We start from the raw sequence: 24,811 nt of genomic DNA on the forward strand, positions 1-24,811 counted from the left end.
TATGCGGTCTCTTTTGGGACCAGTGCAGGAGCTGAGTGTTGGGATCTGAAACCACGGGGTAAAGAAGGAGAGGTGAACTTGTCTTCTGAGTATGAAATATATTGGTCCTGGGTCAGAAATGGTAAAGGGGAAAGGGAGGATGGATAAATTAGGAGTTTGGGATTAAAATATACATACTAGTATATATAAAATAGATAACCATCAAGGACCTACAGTGTAGCACTGGGAACTATACTCAATATCTTGTAATAACCTATAATGGAAGAGAGTATGAAAGGGGAATATCTGTTTATCTATGTATATGTATAACTGAATCACTTTACTGTACACCTGAAACTAACACAACATTATAAAGCAACTATACTTCAGTAGAAATTAATCAAAAATAAACATTTAAAAAGTAAAGTACTATTTAAAGTAAATGACTTAAAGATAGTAAATTAGACACTACATTTTAAAGTCTGTTATCTTTTAAAATACTCGTCTTTGTAGAAGGAGTTCTTAATGTTCTTAGAAGTTCACCTTCTTTAATGTGCAAACATGAGACTCTACTTCTAGGGTTGAACCCTGGCAAGTTTCCTGTATGTCTTGTCCTTCCTAGTTGAAAAAAGGTGTACAGAAGGTTGGCATTTATTTAAGATAACTATTTTTATAGAAAAATAAAATAGAAATATGGCCGCTTACATCCCAGTTTTTACATCTCTCAATAACTGATAGACTGGCTTGTATAAATGTTTCCACCTCAGTTTTATAGGGAATTTACATTTACATTCATCACCACCCATGGTTACAACATTTTTTTTTCTTGTCATGAGAATTTATAAGATTTACTTTCATGGCAACTTTCAAATACACAATACAGAATGATTAAGTCTAGTCATACCGCTGTACATTACTTCCCCATGATTTAATTAACTTGATAACTGGAAGTTTTTGACCACCTTTACTCATTTCACTCTGCCCTTCACGTCTGGCCACCACCAATCTGCTCTCTGTATCTATGACCTTGTTAGTTTATTTGTTTGTTTTAGATTCCACATATAAGTGAGACCATACTTTATGTCTTTGACATCTCACTTTAGCACAGTCCTCTCAAGATTCCTCCATGTTGTCACAGATGACAATATTTTCTTCTTTTCTGGCTGAGTAATATTCCAACACGTGTGTGTATTTACCACATCTTCTTTATTCATTCACCTGACAATGGACACTTACGTTGATTGCATATCTTGGCTGTTGTAACTAATGCTGCTATGAATATTGGGATACATGTATCTTTTCAAATTAATGTTTTCACTTTTTTCTTTTTGGATAAATATCCAGAAATGGTGTTGCTTGATCATATGGTAACTCTATTTTTGATTTTTAAGGAACCTCCATATTATTGTTCATAGTGGCTGCACCAATTTACATTCCCACCAGCAGTATAGGAGGGTTCCCCTTTCTCCACATCCTCACTAACTCTTGTTATTTCTGTTCTTTTTGATAATAGCCATTCTGACAGGTGTGAGGTGGTATCTCACTGTGGTTTTGATTTGCATTTCTCTAATAATTAGAGAATTTGAGCATCTTTACATGTGCCTTTACATGTGTTGGTCATCTGTATTTCTTCTTTAGATAAATGTCTATTTCAGATTCTTTGGCCATTTTTGTTTTTTTCAACTGAGTTTTGTGAATTTTTTATATATTTTGGATATTAACCCCTTATGAGATATATGATTTGCAGATATCTTTTCCCATTCATTAGGTTGACTTTTTATTTGGTTAATGGTTTCCTTTGCTGTGCAGAAGGTTTTTAGTTTGATATAGTACATTTGCTTATTTTTGCTTTTGTTTCCTGTGCTTTTGATGTCAAATCCAAAATATTGTTACCAAAACCAGTGTCAGGGTCTTGATATACCACCTATGTTTTCCTCTTGGAGTTTTGTAGTTTCACATCTTATAGCCAAGTCTTTAATCCATTTTGGTTAATTTTTTATATGGTGTAAGCTAGTGGTCTGGTTTCATTCTTTTGTGTGTGGCTGTCCAGTTTTCTTATCACTGTTTATTGAAGAGAATGTTGTTTCTCCATTTTATATTCTTGGCTCTTTTGTTGTAGATTAACTGACCATATATGAGTAGGTTTACTTCTAGGCTGTCTGTTCTGCTCCATTGATCTATGTGTCTTTTTATACAGATATCATACTGATTTGACTATAGCTTTGTCATTTAGTTTGAAATCAGGAAGTGTGATTCTTCCAGGTTAGTTCTTTCTCAAGATTGCTTTGACTATTGGGGTCATTTGTGGATGCCAATTTTAGGATTGTTTATTCCTTCTGTGGGAAATGCCATTGGTATTTGGATAGGGATGGCGTTGACTCTGTAGATTGCTTTGTGTATTATTGACATTTTAACAGTGTTAATTCTGCCAATCCACAAGCACAGAATATCTTTCTATTTATTTGTTTTTTTTCTTCAGTTTCTCTCATCATTGTACAGGTTTTTCACCTCCTTCGTTCAATTTATTCCTGTTATTTTATTCTTTTTGATACAATTGTAAATGGGATTGTCTTTCATCATTTGTCTTTCTGACAGATCACTGTTAGTGTTTAGAAATGTAAAATATTTCTCTATATTGGTTTTGTATCCTGCAAATTTACTGCAACTTCATTTATTAGTTCTAACAACTTTTTGGTGGAGTCTTTAGGGTTCCCTATATGTCATATCATGTCATCTGTAAATAGTTATAGGTGTACTTATTCCTTTCCATTTTGGATTTCTTTTATTTCTTTTTCTAGTCAGATTGCTGTGCCTAGGACTTTCAATACTATGTTGAATAAAAGTGGCGAGAGTGGGCATCCTTGCTTTTTCCTGGTCTTAGAGGAAAAGCTTTTAATTTTTCATGTTTGAGTATGATGTTTGCTGTGGGTTTGTCATAATGACCTTTATTATGTTCAGGTATGCTCCCTATATACCCACTTTTTTTTAGAGTTTTTGTCAAAAATGGTTTGAATTTTGTCAAATGCTTTTTTTCTATCTATTGAGATAATCATATCATTTTTGTCCTTCATCTTGTTAACGCGGTATACAATGTTGATTTGCAAATATTGAAACATTATTGCATCTCGAATAATTCCCACTTGATTATAGTGTATGAATCTTTTAATTTATTGTTGAATTCACTTTGCTAATATTTTGCTGGTGATTTTTTCGTCTATGTTCATCAGGCATATTGGCCTGTAACTTTCTTTTCTTGTGGTGTCCTTGTCAGGTTTTGTTAACAGGATAATGCTGGCATCATAAAATGAGTTTGAAATTGTTCCTTCATCTTCTATTTTTTGGTAGAGTTGGGGAAAAATTGTTACTAAGTCTTCTTCGAATGTTTGGTAGAATTCACTATTGAAATCATGTGCTCCTGGGCTTTTGGGGGAGGTTTTTAATTACGGATTCAGTCCTGTTACTAGTAAACTGTCTCTTCAAATTTTGTTTCTTCATGGTTCGGTCTTGGCAGGTTATATGTTTCTAGAAATTTATTTCTCATAGGTTGTCCAATTTGTTGGTATATAATTGTTCATAGTAGTCTCTTATGATCATTTGTACTTCTGTGTATTAGTTATGTCTCCTCATTCATTTCTTAGTTTAATTATTTGTGATATTTCTGATTTTAATTAAGTCTTTTTTTCTTGGTGAGCCTAGCTAAAGCTTTTTCGATTTTGTTTATCTTTTCAAAGAACCTGCTCTCGGTTTCATTGATAATTTCTACTGTCTTTTTAGCCTCTATTTCATTTATTTCTGCTCTCATCTTTATTATTTCCTTCCTTGGGTTAACTTTAGGCTTCATTTGTTCTTCTTTTTCTAATTCCTTGAGGCTCAAAGTTAGGCTGTATATTTGAAGATTTTCTTATGTCTTGTAGTAGGTATCACTAAAAACATTGCTCTTAGAACTGCTGTGTAGCATTCCAGAAGTTTGATGTGTTTATTTGGTGTGTACAGATATAGGAGTGCAATTTTTTCTTGTGGCATCCTTGTCAGGTTTTGGTAACAGGGTAATGCTAGCATCATTAGTTAGGAAGCATCCCTCATCTTCAACTTTTTCAGAAAGTTTGTGAAAGACAGTTATTAAATCTTCTTTAACTGTTTGGTAAAATTGACCAGCGAAGCCTGCTGGTCCTGAAGTTTTGTTTGGTGGGAAGTGTTGGATTACTGATTCAATGTCCTTACTAGTTACTGGTATGTTCAGTTTTCTATTTCTTCATAATTCAGTCTTGCCTTGCATGTTTCTAGGATGCATCCATTTCTTTTGTGTTGTTCAGTTTGCTGGCATATAATTGTTTATAGCAGCCTCTTATAATCCTTTGTATTTCCATGGTGCCAGTTGTAACGTCTCCTCTTTTATTTCTGATTTTATGTATTTAAGCCCTGTCCTTTTCTTGATGAGGTTAGCTAAACTTTCATCAATTTATCTATCTTTTAAAAGAAAAAAAGCCTCTTAATTTCATTCATCTTTTCTATTGTCTCTTGAGTCTTTGTTACATTTATTTCCATCCCGATCTGTTATTTCTTTCCTAATAGTAACTTGGGGCTTCATTTGTTCTTCTTTTTCTATTTTCTTTGTGTGTGAAGTTATTTTGTTTCTTGAGTTAGGCATTTTATCACCAAGAACCTACCTCTTACAACTGCTTTTGCTGCATTCCATAAATCTGTTATGTTGTATTCTCATTTTCTTGAGGTTGTTTTTCTTTAAATTTCTCTTTTGTTTTCTTCATTGACCCATGGACGGTTCACTACATGTTGCTTATCTCACACATTTGTGAACTTTCCAGTTTTGTTTCATAATTGATCTCTACTTTTAAACCTGTTGTCAAATACACTTGAATCTTCCATTATTTATTAAGGCTTTTTTTGTGGCCTAAAAAATAATTTCTTCTTCAGAATGTTCCATGTGCTCTTCAGAAAAATGTGTGATTCTGCGGATTTTTTTCTTTTTTTTGATGGAATGTTCTGTATATATCTGATAAATCTATGTGTTCTCACATGTTCTTTAAGGCCTAGGTTTTCATACTGATTTTCTGTCTGGATGATCTGTATGGTTGATATAAGTGGAGTATTAGAATCCCCTACTATTATTGTATTGATGTCTATTTCTCCCATTAGGAATGTTAATCTTTGCTTATATATATATAGATGGTTCTGTGTTGCGTGCATAAATGTTTACATATGTTATATCCTCTTACTGTATTGACCCTTTATCATTATGTAATACCTTTCTTTGTCTCTTATTACAGTCTTTGTTCATAAACTCTATTTTGTCTGATATATATATACCTGCCACAGCTTTCTTCTGGTTTCCATTTCTATAGAATATCTTTGTCCCCCCTTTCACTCTTAGTCTGTGCCTGTCCTGATACCTGAAGTGAGTCTCTTGTAGGCCGTGTATAAATATGTTTTTTTTTTTTAGCCATTCAGTCACTCTACTACTTCTGAATGGAGAATTTAGTCCATTTGTATTTATTGCCATTTCGTTTTTTTAAATTGTTTTCTCGTTCTAGCATTCCTTTCTTGTTGCTTGCTCTCTTCCTTCGCAGTTTGCAAATGGTATGCTTAGATTCCTTTGTCATTATTTTTTTTGTGTTATCTACAACAGGTTGTTTCTTTGTAGTTACCATGAGGCTTACATATAACAGCTTATAACAGTGTATTTTAAGTTGATAACAACTTAAGTTTGAATACATTCTAAAGCTCTAAGTTTGGGCTTCCCTGGTGGCGCAGTGGTTGAGAGTCCGCCTGCCAATGCAGGGGACACGGGTTCGTGCCCTGGTCCGGGAGGATCCCACATGCCGCGGAGCGGCTGGGCCCGTGAGCCATGGCCGCTGGGCCTGCGCATCCGGAGCCTGTGCTCTGCAACGGGAGAGGCCACAACAGTGAGAGGCCCGCGTACCGCGAAAAATAAATAAATAAATAAATAAAGCTCTAAGTTTTTATTTTCCCACACACAATATTTATGGTTTTGATATCATGTTTTACATCTTTTGTCTTGTGTATTCCCTAATACCAATTATTATTTTTACAGTAATTTCTACTACTTTCATCTTTTAACCTTCATACTAGCTTTACAAAAGATTAATCCACTGCCTTTCTTATATATTTACCTTTACCGGTGATTTATATTTTCATATATGTTCTTTTATTTAGTGCCCTTTCTTTTCAGCTTAAAGAAGTCCCTTTAACATTTCTTTTTTTTTTGTTTTTTTTGTTTTTTTTTTTTTTTTTTGCGGTAGGCGGGCCTCTCACTGCTGTGGCCTCTCCCCCTGCAGAGCACAGGCTCCGGACGCGCAGGCTCAGCAGCCATGGCTCACGGGCCTAGCCGCTCTGCGGCATGTGGGATCTTCCCAGACCGGGGCACGAACCCGTGTCCCCTGCATCGGCAGGCGGACTCTCAACCACTGCGCCACCAGGGAAGCCCTAACATTTCTTATAAGACTGGTTTAGTGGTGATTACCTCCTGTAGGATTGCTTGTATGGAAAATTCTCTCCTTCTGAATAGTAACTTTACTAGGTATCCTTTTTTTTTTGTTTCAGCACTTTGATTATACGGTGCAGCTCCTTTCTGGGAGGCAAAGTTTGTGCTGAAACACCTGCTGATAGTATTCTGAGTATTACCTTATGTGTAACAAGTTGCTTTTCCTCTTGCTGCCCTAAGTCTCTGTCTTTAACTTTTGACATTTTAATTATATTGCATCTTGCTGTGGTTTCCCTTGGAACAGCTTATTTGGAACTCGGAGCTGGATGTGTTTCCTGCCCCGGGTTAAGGAACATTTCAATCATTCTTTTTCAAATAAGGGTTCTGCCCATTTCTCTCTCTTTTCTCCTTCTGGGTCCCCTATAATATGCATGTTAGTCCACCTAATGTTGTCTCACGCATTCCTAAAGCTGCCTTCACTTTTTAAATTTTTTTTCTCCTTTTGCTGCTCTGCTTGGGTGAATTCCACTGCCCTTACTTTGAGTTCACTGATCCTTTCTTCTGCTTCATCTAGGGGTTCTCTTGAAACCTGCTAGTGTATTTTACAGTGTTTTTCAATTTTTTAGTTCTGTGACTTCGATTTGTTACTTTCTTATATTTTCTGTCTTTGTTGAACTCCTCACTGTGTTCATGCATTCTTCTCCTAGCTCAGTGGGCATCTTTATGAGTATTACTTTGATAGGTAAATTACCTATCTCCATTTCATTATGTTTTTCTCCAAGGTTTTATTTTATTCTTCCATGTACAGAGTATTTCCACTCTTCCTCATCTTGATTGACTTTCTGTGTTTGCTTTTATACACTTCATGAAATGGCCACCTCTCCCAGTCTTGGAGGAGTGGCCTCATTTAGGAGATGAATCTTATCCTTCAACCTTGCAGCTCTTGCTTGTGTCTCAAACGTTGGTGATTGCTTGTCCAAGCAGCTCATTTTATTTTTAATATCTCCCAGTTGTTGAGTGTGTTCCAGGACCTGTCAGTGTCCCAAAGAGGTCAGGGGAGACTTCAGCACCACCTAGGTTCAGGCTGATTGGAAGTCTGACCCTGAAAGGCAGCAGCTTTTAAAGAATGCAAATATGTACAGTCCCATACAACAGTAAGCTAAGCTCTGCTGGCCACCAAACCAGGCCACCTGCGGGTGCCCCTTTGGTGACAGTTGTAAAATTCAGGCCTCCATAAGAATGGATAAGCACCTTCTTGGAGATTATGGTAAACTGTAGTGAGGCAATGGGAGAGTGCAAAGATCTCATCCTTCAGCCTGTTTTCCTAGAGAGTGAGTCCATAGGCCTCTGGATGTGTGCAAAAGCCAAAGCCTGACCCTCACACCAACGTTCCTGGACAAGCAAACAGGCTTCTTCCACAGAAGGAGGTGGTGTTTTCAGTGTTCTATCTGTGCAGTGCCCTGGGTGTGGTAGCCAGCTGTGTCTCTGACTCTTATGGGACCCAGGTACACAAGCGTCCCTGGTCAACAGGCCAGGCATTCATTGGGGGATGGGGAGGGCCCCACCTCCATGGGCAGCAGCCACAAAAGCAGGGCACCAGACACGTGTTAAGAGCTCCGCTCCAAGAGAGTCTAGCACTCTGCATCAGAGGGGGAGCTCAAAGATAGCACCTGCTTTCCTAGGTCTCTGGAAGGCTTACAGTTAGGCCTCTGATATGTGTTTAGTTTAGAAGCCTGTCCCTCAGTCCATAGCCATGAAAATTAGCTCATCAGCCTCTTTCACAGAAAGACCTAGCTCCCTGTTCCTCTGCCTCCTGCCGTGCTCTGGGATGGTAGCTGTTTAAGAACTTTCCTCCATTGGTTACAGTCTTCTGGTACCCACTGACCACCACTGACACCCAGAACCAAGCAATGTAGATGTGTCCCTCGGCAGCAGACACAACAACTGGGGCACCAGATAAGGTCCATTAAAGAAGACATCAGCATTCTGAAACAAAGCAGAGGGATAGTGCAAAGATCCTGTCCTCCAGCCTCTGTTCCCTGAGAACAACCCCACAGGCCTCTAGAAGTGTGCCACACTAGAAGCCTTCCCCTCAAGCTAAAGCTCCTGGACAAGCAAACAGTACTCTTTCTCAGAAAAACTAAGGCTGGGTTTAAGTCTGTTGTCTGTGCAGTGCCCTACGAATGGTAGGTTGCCAAGAACTGTCTTTCAATTGTTACAGTCCTGAGGGACCCAGACACCCAAGACTCCGGACTTCCACAGCCAGGCAATCAAGGGGCAGCCACAAAAACCTCATTACCACACATAAAAATTGGGGTACAGGATATGTGTAGAAGGCCCCCTCCTAGAGATACAGGTGACCTAAAACACAGAGAGAGCATAAAAATGGCACCCAGAGAAAGGAGTGGGGGAGAAATAATCAGAAAAAAAAAGAAATTAAAAGAAACAAGCAAACCAATAGGGTACCCACTGGTATTAGCAAGGCAAAGGGACATCACGAAAGATGGCATCCACTGGAAAGGAAAAATGATGTACAAGTTGGATTTAGCAAGGCAGAAGGAAAGTGAGAGGATGGCACCCCCCAGCCTCCATCACCAGAGAGTATCACAGCCAGCCTTCTGACCCTCAGACCAACACTTTAAAATTAGCAAATTCACCCATTTCATCCTTTTCAAAGGAATGCTTCTGTGCTGGGCCCTGGGGTGGATGAGCTCACGTGGGGGTCCTCTAAGGACTTTTAGTTCACCACAGCACTGCAGGTCTTGTGGGTGTCAGCCCCACCGGTCTTTAGTCATATGTTTTGGGTGCTCATCGCTCAGGTGCAGGCCTTAAAAGTTGAGGTGCCCAATGTGGGGTTCAAACTCTTTTCTTCTCAGGGAGAAGCTCTTGGTTTTGACTTCCCTACTGATCATGGGTCACCATGCTGGTTATGGCAAAATTGTGTCTCAGCCTTTCCTACCTACTTGAGTGCGTTCTCCTCTCATTTACCTGATGTGAAGGGGTCACTCCACCAGTTCTTATGTTTTCTCCAGAGGAAACTCTTCCATATGTATCTGCAGATTCAACATGTTTGTGGGAGGAAGTGAGTTCAGGATCTTTCCATGTTGCCATCCTGAAATGGGCAATCATACTGTGCTTCTTTTGTTAGATAATATGTCTCTTGCATTATGCTATAAAGAATTCATTCACTGTAACTTCAGAATTGCTTTTTTAAAGTTATTTTTATTTTATACAAGACTTTACTAAAATATTTTCCCTAAATATTAAAATGTTATAGGGAAATGGGTACTTTAAAAGCCTATAGTTAGAAGAATTTACTGTAGCATTTTTGAGGTTTTTGGTTCTAGAACATATTTACACTATTAAAATGTCTATGTGGAGGTTCCTTAAAAAACTAAAAATAGAACTACCATATGACCCAACAATCCCACTACTGGGCATATACCATGAGAAAACCATAACTCAAAAAAGAAGAGTCATGTACCACAATGTTCACTGCAGCTCTGTTTACAATAGCCAGGACATGGAAACAACCTAAGTGTCCATCGAAAGATGAATGGATAAAGAAGATGTGGCACATATATACAATGGAATATTACTCAGCCATAAAATGGAACAAAATTGAGTTATTTTTAGTGAGGTGGATGGACCTAGAGTCTGTCATACAGAGTGAAGTCAGAAAGAGAAAAACAAATACCATATGCTAACACACACACACACACACACACAGACATATATATATATATATATATATATATATATATATATATATATATATATATATATATATATATATATGGAATTACAAAAAAAAAGGTTGTGAAGAACTTAGGGGCAGGACAGGAATAGAGACGCAGACATAGAGAATGGACTTGACTTGACACGGGGAGGGGGAAGGGTAAGCTGGGACAAAGTAAGAGAGTAGCATGGACATATATACACTACCAAAGTGGCATGGACTTATATATACTACCGAAAGTAAAACAGATAACTAGTGGGAAGCAGCCACATAGCACAGGGGGATCAGCTCAGTGCTTTGTGACCACCTAGAGGGGTGGGATAGGGAGAGTGGGAGGGAGGGAGACAGAAGAGGGAAGAGATATGGGAACATATGTATATGTATAACTGATTCACTTTGTTATAAAGCAGAAATTAACACACCATTGTAAAGCAATTATACTCCAATAAAGATGGTAAAAAAAACAAACAGATAGCTAGTGGGAAGCAGCCGCATAGCACAGGGAGATCAGCTCAGTGCTTTGTGACCAACCAGAGGGGTGGGATAGGGAGGGTGGGAGGGAGATGCAGGACGGAGGAGATGTGGGGATGTGTGTGTGTGTGTGTGTGTTTGCGTGTGTGTGTAGCTGATTCACTTTGTAGTACAGCGGAGGCTGACACACCAATGTGGAGCAGTTAAGCTCCAATAGAGACGTTAAAAAAAAAAAGGTCTAAGGATCCTGAAGCACTTTTGTTTATGTGGATTTTATCTGATTATATTTAATGTACGAGTAATTAGAATGGAGAAGTTTAAAAATATTTATCATCTATTATGTGATAATAATGCCCATTATATTTTAACATGTGAAATTTATTTTATAAAAAATAATTTTTAATAATTGTGTAGGCCCCCGGAGGAAGATGGCGGAAGAGTAAGACGCGGAGATTACCTTCCTCCCCACAGATACATCAGAAATTCATCTACACGTGGAACAACTCCTACAGAACACCTACTGAATGCTGACAGAAGACCTCAGACTCCCCAAAAGTCAAGAAACTCCGCACATACCTGGGTAGGACAAAAGCAAAAAGAATAAACAGAGACAAAAGGATAGGGATGGGACCTGCACCAGTGGGAGGGAGCCGTGAAAGAGGAAAGGTTTCCACACACTAGAAGCCCCTTCGCGGGCAGAGACTGCAAGTGGCGGAGGGGGAAAGCTTCGGAGTAGCGGAGGAGAGCACAGCAACAGGGGTGTGAAGGGCAAAGCGGAGAGATTCCGGCACAGAGGATCGGTGCCCTCAGGCACACACCAGCCCGAGAGGCTTGTCTGCTCGGCCGCCGGGGCGGGCGGGGCTGGGAGCTGAGGCTCGGGTATCGGGTTTGTGTCGGAGCGCAGGGACAGGACTGGGGCTGGCGGCAGAAGAGAGCCTGAAGGGGTTAGTGCACCACGGCTAGCCCGGAGGGAGTCCGGGGGAAAAGTCTGGAGCTGCCGAAGAGGCAAGAGACTTTTTCTTCCCTTTTGTTTCCTGGTGCGTGAGGAGAGGGCATTAAGAGAGCTGCTTAAAGAAGCACCAGAGACGGGCGTGAGCCGCGGCTAAAGGCGTGGACCCCGGAGACGGGCGTGGGAAGCTGGGGCTGCTGCTGCCGCCGCCACAAGGCTTGTGTGTGAGTACAGGTCACTGTCCACCCCGCCTTCCGGGGAGCCTGTGCACCCCGCCACTGCCGGGGTCCCAGGACCCAGGGACGGCTTTCCCGGGAAAGCGCACGGAGCGCCTCGGGCTGCTGCAACATCACGCCGGCCTCTGCCGCCGCAGGCCCGCCCCACACTGCGCGCCCCTCCCTCCCCTCTGCCTGAGTGAGCCAGAGCCCCCGAATCAGCGGCTCCTTTAAACCCGTCCTGTCTGAGCGAAGAACGGACGCCCTCCGGCGACCTACGCACAGAGGCGGGGCCAGGTCCAAGGCTGAGACCCGGGAGGTGTGAGAGCAGAGAAGAGACAGGGAAATCACTCTGTGCAGCCTCGAAGGCAGCGGATTAAAGCTCCACGGTCCACTTAATGTGCCCTGTGTCTGTGGAGTGCATGAATGGACAGCGAATCATCCCAAATTGAGGAGGTGGACTTTGAGGACAAGATTTAAGACTTTTTCCCCTTTTCCTCTTTTTACAACGAATTATCCCAAATTAAGGAGGTGGACTTTGAGAGCAAGATTTCAGACGTTTCCCCCTTTTCCTCTTTTTTACAACGAATTATCCCAAATTAGGGAGGTGGACTTTGAGAGCAAGATTTCAGACTTTTTCCCCTTTTCCTCTTTTTACAATGAATTATCTCAAATTGAGGAAGTGGACTTTGAGAGCAAGATTTTCGATTTTTCCCCCTGCTCTCTTTTTGTGAATGTGTATGTGTATGCTTCTGTGTGAGATTTCCTCTGTATAGCTTTGCTTCCACCATATGTCCCAGAGTTCTATCTGTCCGGTTTTGTTTCAATAATTACTTTTAAATTTTAATAATGCTACTGTATTTTATACTTTATTCTATTTTACTTTACCTGCTCTTTTTTTCCTACCTTCCCTTCCGCCCTCCCTCCGCCCCTCCTTTCCTTCTTTCTCTCTTTCCTTCCTCCCTCGCTCCCTCCCTTCTTCCTTTCACTCTTTCTTTTTCTTTCCTTCCTCCCTCCCTCCCTCCCATCTTCCTTTCACTCTTTTTCTTTCCTTCCTCCCTCCCTCCCTCCTGTCTTTCTTTCTTTCTTTCCTTCCTCCCTCCCTTCTTCCATTCACTCTTTCTTTTTCTTTCCTTCCTCCCTCCCTCCATCACTCCATTCTTTCTTTCTGTCCTTCCGCCCTCCTTCCTTCCTTTCTCTCTCTCTTTCTTTCTTCTACTAATTCTTTCTTTCTACTTTTTCTCCCTTTTATTCTGAGCCAGGTAGATGAAAGGCTCTTGGTGCTACAGCTAGGAGTCAGTGCTGTGCCTCTGAAGTGGGAGAGCCAACTTCAGGACACGGGTCCACAAGAGACCTCCCAGCTCCACATAATATCAAGCGGCGAAAATCTCCCAGAGATCTCCATCTCCACACAAGCATCCAGCTTCAGTCAATGACCAGCAAGCTACAGTGCTGGTCACCCTATGCCAAGCAACTAGAAAGGCAGGAACACAACCCCACCCATTAGCAGAGAGGCTGCCTAAAACCATAATAAGGCCATAGGCACCCCAAAACACACCACCAGACGTGGACCTGTCCACCAGAAAGACAAGATCGAGCCTCAACCACCAGAACACAGGCATTAGTCCCCCCCACCAGGAAGCCTACACAACCTACTGAAAAAACCTTAGCCACTGGGGACAGACACCAAAAACAACGGGAACTACGAATCTGCAGCCTGCAAAAAGGAGACCCCAAACACAGTAACATAAGCAAAATGAGAAGACAGAAAAACACACAGCAGGTGAAGGAGCAACATAAATACCTACCAGACCTAACAAATGAAGAGGTAATAGGCAGTCTACCTGAAAAAGAATTCAGAATAATGATAGTAAAGATGATCCAAGATTCTATTTCCAAGATCCAAAACCTTGGAAATAGAATAGACAAAATGCAAGAAACAGTTAAGAAGGACCTAGAAGAACTAAAGATGAATCAAGCATTGATTAAAAACACAATAAATGAAATAAAAAATACTCTAGATGGGATCAATAGCAGAATAACTGAGGCAGAAGAACGGATAAGTGAGGTGGAAGATAAAATAGTGGAAATAACTGATGCAGAGCAAAATAAAGAAAAAAGAATGAAAAGAACAGAGGACAGTCTCAGAGACCTCTGGGACAACATTAAACGCACCAACATTCGAATTATAGGGGTTCCAGAAGAAGAAGAGAAAAAGAAAGGGACTGAGAAAATATTTGAAGAGATTATAGTTGAAAACTTCCCTAATATGGGAAAGGAAATAGTTAATCAAGTCCAGGAGGCACAGAGAGTCCCATACAGAATAAATCCAAGGAGAAATACGCCAAGACACATATTAATCAAACTGTCAAAACTTAAACACAAAGAAATCATATTAAAAGCAGCAAGGGAAAAACAACAAATAACACACTAGGGAATCCCCATCAGGTTAACAGCTGATCTCTCAGCAGAAACTCTACAAGCCAGAAGGGAGTGGCAGGACATAATTAAAGTGATGAAGGAGAGAAAGCTGCAACCAAGATTACTCTACCCAGCAAGGATCTCATTCAGATTTGAGGGAGAAATTAAAATCTTTACAGACAAACAAAAGCTGAGAGAGTTCAGCACCACAAAACCAGCTTTACAGCAAATGCTAAAGGAACTTCTCTAGGCAAGAAACACAACAGAAGAAATATACCTACAATAACAAACCCAAAGCAATTAAGGAAATGGGAATAGGAACATACATATCGATAATTACCTTAAATGTAAATGGACTAAATGCTCTCACCAAAAGACACAGATAGGCTGAATGGATACAAAAACAAGACCCATATATATGCTGTCTACAAGAGACCCACTTCAGACCTAGAGATACATACAGATTGAAAGTAAGGGGATGGAAAAAGATATTCCAATCAAATGGAAATCAAAAGAAACCTGGAGCACCAATTCTTATATCAGACAAAATAGACTTTAAAATAAAGACTATTAGAAGAGACAAAGAAGGACACTACATAATGATAAAGGGATCGATCCAAGAAGAAGATATAACAATTGTAACTATTTATGCACCCAACATAGGAACACCTCAATACATAAGGCAAATACGAACAGCCATAAAAGGGGAAATCGACAGTAACACAATCATAGTAGGGGACTTTAACACCCCACTTTCACCAATGGACAGATCATCCAAAATGAAAATAAATAAGGAAATACTAGCTTTAAATGATACATTAAACAAGATGGACTTAGTTGATATTTATAGGACATTCCATCCAAAAACAACACAATACACATTTTTCTCAAGTGCTCATGGAACATTCTCCAGGATAGATCACATCTTGGGTCACAAATCAAGCCTTGGTAAATTTAAGAAAATTGAAATTGTATCAAGTATCTTTTCCGACCACAATGCTATGAGACTAGACATCAATTACAGGAAAAGATCTGTAAAAAATACAAACACATGGAGGCTAAACAATACACTACTCAATAACGAAGTGATCAGTGAAGAAATCAAAGAGGAAATTTAAAAATACCTAGAAACAAATGACAATGGAGACACGATGACCCAAAACCTATGGGACACAGCAAAAAAAGTTCTAAGGGGGAAGTTTATAGCAATACAATCCCACCTTAAGAAACAGGAAACATTTCGAGTAAGCAACCTGACCCTGCACCTAAAGCAATTAGAGAAAGAAGAACAAGAAACCCCCAAAGCTAGCAGAAGGAAAGAAATCATAAAGATCAGATCAGAAATAAATGAAAAAGAAATGAAGGAAATGATAGCAAAGATCAACCAAACTAAATGCTGGTTCTTTGAGAAGATAAACAAAATTGACAAACCATTAGCCAGACTCATCAAGAAAAGAAGGGAGAAGACTCAAATCAATAGAATTAGAAATGAAAAAGGAGAAGTAACAACTGACACTGCAGAAATACAAAAGATCATGAGAGATTACTATAAGCAACTCTATGCCAATAAAATGGACAACCTGGAAGAAATGGACAAATTCTTAGAAATGTACAACCTGCCAAGACTGACTCAGGAAGAAATAGAAAATATGAATAGACCAATCACAAGCACTGAAATTGAAACTGTGATTAAAAATCTTCCATCAAACAAAAGCCCAGGACCAGATGGCTTCACAGGCGAATTCTATCAAACATTTAGAGAAGAGCTAACACCCATCCTTCTCAAACTCTTCCAAACAATATCAGAGGAAGGAACACTCCCAAACTCATTCTACGAGGCCACCATCATCCTGATACCAAAACCAGGCAAGGATGTCACAAAGAAAGAAAACTACAGGCCAATATCACTGATGAACATAGATGCAAAAATCCTCAACAAAATACTAGCAAACAGAATCCAACAGCACATTAAAACGTTCATACACCATGATCAAGTGGGGTTTATTCCAGGAATGCAAGGATTCTTCAATATACGCAAATCAATCAATGTGATACACCATATTAACAAGTTGAAGGAGAAAAACCATATGATCATCTCAATAGATGCAGAGAAAGCTTTTGACAAAATTCAACACCCATTTATGATAAAAACCCTGCAGAAAGTAGGCATAGAGGGATCCTTCGTCAACATAATAAAGGCCATATATGACAAACCCACAGCCAACATTGTCCTCAATGGTGAAAAACTGAAACCATTTCCACTAAGATCAGGAACAAGACAAGGCTGCCCACTCTCACCGCTCTTATTCAACATAGTTTCGGAAGTTTTAGCCACAGCAATCAGAGAAGAAAAGGAAATAAAAGGAATCCAAATTGTAAAAGAAGAAGTAAAGCTGTCACTGTTTGCAGATGACATGATACTATACATAGAGAATCTTAAAGATGCTACCAGAAAACTACTAGAGCTAATCAATGAATTCGGTAAAGTAGCAGGATACAAAATTAATGTACAGAAATCTCTGGCAATCCTGTACACTAATGATGAAAAATCTGAAAATGAAATCAAGAAAACACTCCCTTTTACCATTGCAACAAAAAGAATAAAATATCTAGGAATAAACCTACCTAAGGAGACAAAAGACCTGTATGCAGAAAATTATAAGACACTGATGAAAGAAATTAAAGATGATACAAATAGATGGAGAGATATACCATGCTCCTGGATTGGAAGAATCAATATTGTGAAAATGACTCTACTACCCAAAGCAATCTACAGAGCCAATGCAATCCCTATCAAACTACCACTGGCATTTTTCACAGAACTAGAACAAAAAATTTCAAAATTTGTTTGGAAAAACAAAAGACCCCGAATAGCCAAAGCAATCTTGAGAACGAAAAACGGAGCTGGAGGAATCAGGCTCCCTGACCTCAGACTATACTACAAAGCTACAGTAATTAAGACAGTCTGGTACTGGCATAAAAACAGAAAGATAGATCAGTGGATCAGGATAGAAAGCCCAGAGATAAACCCACGCACATATGGCCAACTTATCTTTGATAAAGGAGGCAGGAATGTACAGTGGAGAAAGGAGAGCCTCTTCAATAAGTGGTGCTGTGAAAACTGGACAGGGACATGTAAAAGTTTGAGATTAGATCATTCCCTAACACCATACACAAAAATAAGCCCAAAATGGATTAAAGACCTAAATGTAAGGCCAGAAACTATCAAACTCTTAGAGGAAAACATAGGTAGAACACTCTATGACATAAATCACAGCAAGATCCTTTTGGACCCACCTCCTAGAGAAATGGAAATAAAAACAAAGATAAACAAATGGGACCTAATGAAACTTCAAAGCTTTTGCACAGCAAAGGAAACCATAAACATGACCAAAAGACAACCCTCAGAATGGGAGAAAATATTTGCAAATGAAGCAACTGACAAAGGATTAATCTCCAAAATTTATAAACAGCTCATGCAGCTCAATAGCAAAAAAACAAACAAGCCAATCCAAAAATGGGCAGAAGACTTACATAGGCATTTCTCCAAAGAAGATATACAGACTGCCAACAAACACATGAAAGAATGCTCAACATCATTAATCATTAGAGAAATGCAAATCAAAACTACAATGAGATATCATCTCACACCAGTCAGAATGGCCATCATCAAGAAATCTAGAAACAATAAATGCTGGAGAGGGTGTGGAGAAAAGGGAACACTCTTGCACTGCTGGTGGGAATGTGAATTGGTACAGCCACTATGGAGAAAAGTATGGAGGTTCCTTAAAAAACTACAAATAGAACTACCATATGACCCAGCAATCCCACTACTAGGCATATACCCTGAGAAAACCATAATTCAAAAAGAGACATGTACCAAAATGTTCATTGCAGCTCTATTCACAATAGCCCGGAGATGGAAACAACCTAAGTGTCCATCATCAGATGAATGGATAAAGAAGATGTGGCACACATATACAATGGAATATTACTCAGCCATAAAAAGAAACGAAACTGAGCTATTTGTAATGAGGTGGATAGACCTAGAGTCTGTCATACATGGTGAAGTAAGTCAGAAAGAGAAAGACAAATACCGTTTGCTAACACATATATATGGAATTTAAAAAAATGTCATGAAGAACCTAGGGGTAAAACGAGAATAAAGACACAGACCTACTTGAGAATGGACTTGAGGATATGGGGAGGGGGAAGGGTAAGCTGTGACAAAGCGAAAGAGAGGCATGGACATATATACACTACCAAATGTAAGGTAGATAGATAGTGGGAAGCAGCCGCAGAGCACAGGGAGATCAGCTCGGTGCTTTGTGACTGCCTGGAGGGTTGGGATGGGGAGGGTGGGAGGGAGGGAGATGCATGAGGGAAGGGATGTGGGAACAGATGTACATGTATGACTGATTCACTTTGTTATAAAGCAGAAACTAATAAAAATAATAATAATTGTGTAGAAGAGTGGTATGGTTTTAAATTTTTTGTCAAGTGGTTTACTTAGTGAAAGGCAGCTGCTTGACCAGGTTTTGTGATGTGTCAATTTGATTAGATATATGAAGAAATTCTGACTGCATATGGATGTGTCATTGAGAAATGGAGCCTTACTAGACACCCTAAAAGGGTCTCTGGGATCCCCATTTATCCTTGGACCACACCTGGAAAACTACTTGTTTACTATTCAGATTTAAATTTGGTCATTTGCTCTTGCGAAGAAGGTATTTGATTAGTCAGAATGTACTGTGATTCCTGCATGCTAGATTATAAAGGAATGATGTGTCTTTTCTATAAAACAAGAGCTTTACATGGAAACATTTTGAGGTTCTGTTTCCATCTAAGAGAAACGAAGGTATGATACAGGTTATGTTTATCATTCAGGCTTTAAATTAATTCTGAGTAGCTTGTCTTCCATTTTGTAAATTAGTGGCATATCAGTTTTGCTTATCAGTAATAGTCAAAACTTTGTAACTCTGGCTGCTGCCAAAGTTCACCTCCTTCTGGTTTCCTCTCTTTGAGCATTTTGCCTTCCCTAACAGGTGGAAAACTTTGTTTAATGGGCTATTTCCACTGCCACGTATCAAAATGCAATCATTTTGATTTGTAAATGGGTCTTTTGTTATAAAGGCAAGATTAATCAGTCCCCACTGTTCAACAATTATTTATTATATGTGCAGGGCTCTACTCTCGGCAGTAGGCTTACTACAGTAGGAGAAAAATATTCTAGAAAATTATGAAGTAGAAGAAGGCAGAAGGAAGAAGAAATATATACTTCCAACCCATATCAACCCATGACAGTTGATGTTTTATTTGATTTTGATCTTTTATTGTCTAGATACTAGAATTGCATTTATTTTTTGCCTGGAAGAGGGCCTAGGATGAGGGAATCAGATTTATTCCAAGGAAATCCAGTAGATTTCTATGAGCTCTGCCTTTGAACCCATCTGCGGGATTCCCATCCACCTGTCTATTTACCTGCCTGTCCACCCACTCATCCTCCCATCTGTCCATCTTATCTCTGTATCCACACATCTGTTCCATCACACATGCAACTTCTAGTGTGGATCACTCGCACTGTTCAGGATTCTAGAGGTACAGTGTGAAAGAAAACAAAAACAGTTATCTTGGAACTTGTAACATAGGTGTGCTTTTAGAACTGATAGTCATTAATCTGTTTTGGCGGAAAATATAGTTGAATTTCTTGTTAGGAAAATATACTTGGCATCTTTGAAATCCACCAGTGGACTGTTTTTTGTACCTACAGGATTCTACTTCAGGAAAAAAGAAACTGTCTCCTGATGCAGCTGGAAGAAGCCAACTGCCTAATGTCCTATCTCCAGTCCGAGTTACAAAGGTAGGTAACATGATTATCATGTTATAACATAGTGGCTGTGAACTTCACGATTCATTTAGCCTGGCTTTCTCTCCCAGAACTTAGAACCTGCAGTGGTTTTAAGTACAGGACAGGAAAGTGAAGACAGGATATTTTTAAGATGAGCTGCTTATATGTGACCCAAGGAATATGAGGAGAACCAAGTGTGACTTCAGAATAATGAAACTTAAGTCAGATTTATCGAAGGATTTTGTAACTCACAGCATCACGAGTGTATATGTCCATCTACATATATGCACATGTACACTTTTAAGTATTTCTTTTTAAGATATTCATTTTAATTAGGCATGAATATCTTTAAAATCCGATTTGGATGCTCAGTAAGAGCTCCAGTTTTCAAGCACTTACCGTATCGTGAAGTGTAGTGTTAAGGGCTTTCTGTGTATTATTTTCTCAGTTCTCCCCCTCACAGCGCCTTGAGGCAGGAACCGCTCTCATCCCAGCGCCGGGTGAGAAGGTGGGAGGCTCGGAAAGGGCAAAGCCCTTGACCAAATCAATTGCATACAGCTAGTCTTGAGTGTGAGCTGGAACTTGAACTCGAGCAAGAGCCCTTGACGTTAACTACTGCTCTCGACTGACATTCAAAGAAACAAAGGAAATATTTACGAAGGGGCGAGGGTGGGGGTGGGTGTCTTAAAACGCTCAGAGGTGTTGAAGAGGCGCCGGGGTGAGGTTTGCTCCTCGTGGAGCAGACCGGAGGCTCGGCTCGCGGTGCGGACGGGCAGGCTCCAGCTGCGGGCTCCAGGCTGCTCTTGTCGTTTCAGCCTGTCCGCCAGCACCCTGACCGTTTCCTCGGGGAGTAGCCGCGGCTCGCTGGCCTCCAGCCCGGTCTCCCTGAGCTCCGTCAGCTTCACCGACATCTACGGCCTCCCGCAGTACGAGAAGCCCGACGCCGAGGACGGGCGCTCCCGCTTCGACCTCGTCCCCTTCGACTCCCTGGGCCGGGACGTCCCCTTGGTAGACGCCCCGGGCCTCGCAGACCTCCACAAGCAGAGGCGCTCCCTGGACACGCCGCAGTCCCTGGCGTCCCTGTCCTCGCGCTTTTCGCTGTCCTCGCTGTCCCCACCTAGCTCGCCCTTGGACACGTGCTTCCTCCCGGCCTCGCGAGACTCGCCCCTGGCCCAGCTCGGGGACGCCTTCGAGGTGGCGGTCCTGGGCCCCCTGGACAGGCTGCGTGCTCAGGCCTCCGCCGTGGAGGACGAGGACCCGCCGGGCGCGGAGTCCCTGCCGCCGCACGGGTGCCCCGGGGACGGGGAAGGACCTCGCGAGCGAGGACCCCAAGCGGCTGCCGCTCCCATGGCTTCAAGTACGTACTGATGGGTCCGGTGGGTGCCCCGGGGCCGGGGAGGAAAGGTTTCGAGTTCAGGGAGGAAGCCGCATGCATCTGCATGGAAGCTAGCTGGCTCTGCTCTGGCCTAGTGAGCCCTCAGCTTAGGACCCTCCAGGGCAAGAGGAGGCCCGCACGCACGCACGCACGCACGCTCGCCCGCCCGCCGGCTCCCTTGCTCGTTCCGCGTGCTTTTGCCCTGGGTCCTTGAAATGTCATGGAAAGTAGTCTTTCCCAGCCATTTGGCTTGTTTTCAGAATATACTTAATTGTCGAAAATGAGACAGTTCCTCCGCATTCGGAGGCTGCTAAAGAAGTACTCGGGCCTTAACGAACTCTCCAGGGCGTGTGCCCACATGCAACGTTCTGTGTGTTCCCGCCTCAGACCAGCACTGGCACTGCTGTCTGGCTGTGGCCCGGCAGAAATCTCTACTAACGTTGGCCCTGTGACTTCATCTCTTCATCCTTTGTTCCTGGAATTTTCAAAGACTTAATTCTGTCAAACAGGAAATGACAGTATTTTGGATGATTTCAGAAGTTGTCGCAGTAAGCATTAGTCATTTCTACCAAATTACTTTTTCTGGTGCTCTTCAAATCCTTGCCTACTCAACTCTAACTGCATATCCTTGGGCACACCCTTAGACCTGGTTGACTCTCGGCTTCATTGCTCTTCAACAAATACACCATTTTGTTACCCATGGGTTATAGACACAGTCCTAGTTTCTCTCAGCGTTTACATATCTATTGACCAGCTATGTTCTGAATCAGTCCCTTGGCTAATTGGCACCTCCATTGTTTTCCTATCTTTTTTGTTTGCAAATGCTGCTCATACATTATTTCAACATCCCAATATAAATTATTTCCATAGTTCATATGCATATGTAAGCTGTATTTACTTTGTTCTTTTTTATACACATATTCTCTTGTTCATCTTCACTTATTGTCTAACTTTACTCTTTTCTTTTCCCTTTGCAAACTTTCCTTAAAACGTTTCCATTTTCACTTATTGTCTAGCCTTTACTCTTCTTTTCCCTGTGCAAACTTTTCTTTTCCCTATGCAAACAGTCCGAAATATAGAAGTATCAGTCCAGTTATACACAAAGTCAGCAAAAGATTTAAGGACCCCTTTCGGTCCACGGGAGAGACTGGGTGGGAAGGAGAAAAGCTGACTTAATTTCTTTATTTTTCATCCACCACTTGGTGTATGTTATAGCGCTTCAAGCTTCTTAGACTGGGAGGTCTTTGCTATCGGTACGGTCAGATACTGCCACCTGGTGGTGCGTTCACATATGAGTAGAATTGGGCCCTTACAAACTAGAAGTACTTGACTCAGTGAATGGGTCCTCATAGGTGCTTGCGCAGGGCTGGGTGAGCAGCTTCAGGCATGGACGCAGGGTGACTCCTTGCCTCCCTTGATGCTTGTGGGAATGCCTGAGCCTAGAGTCATCGCAGCTTCATAAAATTGGCAAGGATCGCAGTACTCATTACAATAACCCCACCCCTCATTTATGACGCCCGAGGTCATGTAGTTCCCTCCACTCTCCAGTCTAAGAACAGTACAGTCTAAGTTTGACTCAAGCAAGCTTTAGTGAGAAAAATTTTAGTAACATAAAATTCAGAGTTGCCCATTGTGTTTTAAATCAGTCTGAGGGGACAGAGATGGGGCAGGGGAGTGGGGAAATAAACTGTCATCTTTAACCGTTTTTACATGTTTACTACAGTTTTATCGTCCCCACACTTTAAAAGTCAAATGTGGCATGATTCTGAAATCTGTTTCTGTTTTCATTTCGCACTGGTGTTTGCTAATATAAGTCCATAAATATTTTGACTTTGTTCATCTGTTTATTGATGTTTTTATTACATTCATACCCTGTTTAACATTGTTGGCTTAACTGGGAATCACAAACTTAGTTCAGTGTTCTGCCCAGGGTATGCCCTCCACATGTGCGCACCAGGGCTTCTCCACCTCAGCGCTATGGTTGTTTTGGGCCAGATAATTCTTTGCTGTGGAGGACTGTTTTATACACTATAGGATGTTTAACTGCATCCCTGGCAGTAGCACATACCCTCCACCCTTCCTAGTTAATGACAACCAAACACATCTCCAGGCATTGCCAAGTGTCTTCTGGGAAGGAAGACAAAAAAATCACTCTATTTGAGAGCTAATGATATAGACTGACTACAAAAAAAGAAAAGAGAAACAAGTGTTTGTTTGCTAATTCTCGACGATTTTCTTGGTTTTTACCTACTAAACATCTTGATTTTTAAAAATTTCAAAACATAATGTACTGCAGACTTGAAATTTGCCAAGAGAGTACATCTCAAGCGTTCTCACCACAAAAGAAAAAAAAGTAGTAACTATGTGAGGCGATGGTATGTTTTGTTTTGTTTTGTTTTGTTTATAGTTCTTTTTTTTAACATCTTTATTGGAGTATAATTGCTTTACAATGTTGTGTTCGTTTCTGCTGTATAACAAAGTGAATCAGCTATGCGAATGCATATATCCCCATATCCCCTCCCTCTTGAGCCTCCCTCCCACCCTCCCTATCGCACCCCTCTAGGTGGTCGCAAAGCACTGAGCTGATCTCCCTGCTATGCGGCTGCTTCCCACTAGCTAGAGGTAACGGTATGTTAATTAGCTTGACTGTGTAATCATTTCATAATGTGTATGCATATCAAAACATCACCTTAAATATATACCATTGTACACCTTTAAATATATACATTTATCACTTTAAATGTATATATATTTGTCACAGTTTTTGTTTATCAACCATACCTCAATAAATCTGGGGGAAATTTTTCAGAACAAAAGTCAGATTTCTATAATTATTCAAAGTAGAATTTGTACATTGAAGTAAGTGAAAACAATTTGAAGCTTTAAAATCTTCCTAAAGCCCAGCCCTCATTCCATACTTCCCCTAATGAAAATTCAACAATAATTTCCACCAAAATAAGTTTAAAATCCTAGTCTTCTATTTGAGACTCAACACAATTTCATACCAACCTCACTCTCTAAGCTTATCCTGAAAAGCACCTGCTTGATCAAATCATCCTAGAAGGGGCACTCAGGTGCCATATTCAATCCCAAATCCCCAAACCAGTAGCTTTGCAGCCTGAAATGATATTTCTTCTCCTCTGGGCTGTGTAGGTAGCCCTGCAATTCCAGCAAGGGATAAAAATAATTACAGAGATGGTGAAGAAATTAATCACATAGTATTAATTTGGAGAGGTGGATTAAGTACTGGTATTCATAAGTTTTGTAACCATTGTATTCCTTTGTGTATATCTCATTATTTAAAGATTTTTTTAAAATACCAAACATGATCTGATACACCTAGTATGTGAAAAT

At 40.7% G+C, this 24,811-nt stretch overlaps 1 pseudogene across 1 annotated transcript in view; it reads left to right on the top strand.

The window, feature by feature from the left end:
* The window catches only part of LOC308609680 (protein WWC3-like), a 91,486-nt pseudogene that overhangs the window by 45,955 nt on the left and 20,720 nt on the right, over positions 1–24,811 (top strand). Inside the window, exons 8-9 of the transcript in view lie at positions 20,005–20,094; positions 20,898–21,439. The product of the transcript in view is annotated as a protein WWC3-like (transcript). The remainder of the gene's footprint in view (positions 1–20,004; positions 20,095–20,897; positions 21,440–24,811) is intronic.

Source organism: Mesoplodon bidens, assembly GCF_964165515.1.
Source record: "Mesoplodon bidens genome assembly, chromosome: Y".
Lineage (NCBI taxonomy): Eukaryota > Metazoa > Chordata > Mammalia > Artiodactyla > Ziphiidae > Mesoplodon > Mesoplodon bidens.